Genomic DNA, 1,276 nt, shown 5'->3' with positions numbered 1-1,276 from the left:
CTTTGAAGCTCTATGAATATATTACTTGGAAAAGTAGTTCATTAATATTCAAACTCCTTTCTAAGATAAATTTACTCACAAAATAGTGACAGCCTGAAGGCCTGGTAAAACTCAAGAACAAAGTACAAATTACCATCTATGCTAATTTATGCCTCCTGGGTCCAAGGACACAAGAAAATGGAGGGAGAGTATCATTCTAACTGATTTAAAAGTGAACATAATTAATGAGGTAGAGAAGAGGAATAGTTGTACTTTAGTTTACTTCATAAAAGATGCAAGTCTCAAAAAACAGAGAAGGGCTCCTTTCCTGGAATGGCTTAAAGAGATGTTTTCCAAACCTAATAAATGAAAGCCTTCCCCAAGTTCTGCCACACAGAGTTGCAAACGTGATCCACAGCTCGGCCACTTGGGGAAGCACCTGTTCAGGCAGAGAAGTGGCCTTTCAGCTTGCCATACAAAAGAGCTCTGAGTCACTTGTGCAGAAAGGGAGATCTCAGGAGTCTTATTTAAATGAGCTTGTCTTAGTTTTGTGCTGCTGTAACAGGATACCACAGACTGGGTAATTTGTAACAAACAGAAATGTATTGGCTTACACTTCTGGAGGCTGAAAAGTCCAATATTGAGTTAGTTGCTAGTATCTAGCAAGGGCCTTCTTACAGGATCATAACGTGGCAAAAGGCATCACACCACAAAGGGCAAAGGAAGGGAAAGAGCAACAGAGAGAGTGAGAATGAACCCTCCTCACATAACAAACCCACTTCCATGACAATGGCTTTAGTCCATGCTGAGGGTGGAGCCCTCATGACCTACAAATGGTAAAGGTCTCACCTCCTAATACACTGCCACGATGGCAATTAAATTTCAACATACGTTGTATAAGGAACAAACATTTAAATCATAGGTGTGGTCTTCTAATCAACAAGATTTTCATGTGAGGTTGAATCCTTGAACAATTAGCTCATCAACATTTGTGTTTTTGCATTTTATAACTACACATGTAGAGCTGTGTTCTGTTGATCATGGCTATGCCTGAGGAGCCAAGCAGGAGACACCTGCAACTGTATCAAATCTATAGTTTACTACATTTTTGCAGATTGGATTAGAGGTTTTGCTTACAAAATCAGAGTAAATAAAAGGGGACTGGGCACAGTGTCTCACACCTGTAACTCTACCACTTTGGGAGGCCTAATGGGAGGATTGCTTGAGGCCAGGAGTTCCAGACCAGCCTGAGCAGGAGTGAGAACCCATCTCTATGAAAAATAGAAAAATTAGCCAG

The sequence above is a fragment of the Otolemur garnettii genome, unplaced genomic scaffold (assembly GCF_000181295.1).
Source record: "Otolemur garnettii isolate 467f Iridium unplaced genomic scaffold, OtoGar3 scaffold00027, whole genome shotgun sequence".
In the NCBI taxonomy this organism is placed as follows: domain Eukaryota; kingdom Metazoa; phylum Chordata; class Mammalia; order Primates; family Galagidae; genus Otolemur; species Otolemur garnettii.
Note: the sequence above shows the minus strand (reverse complement) of the source record.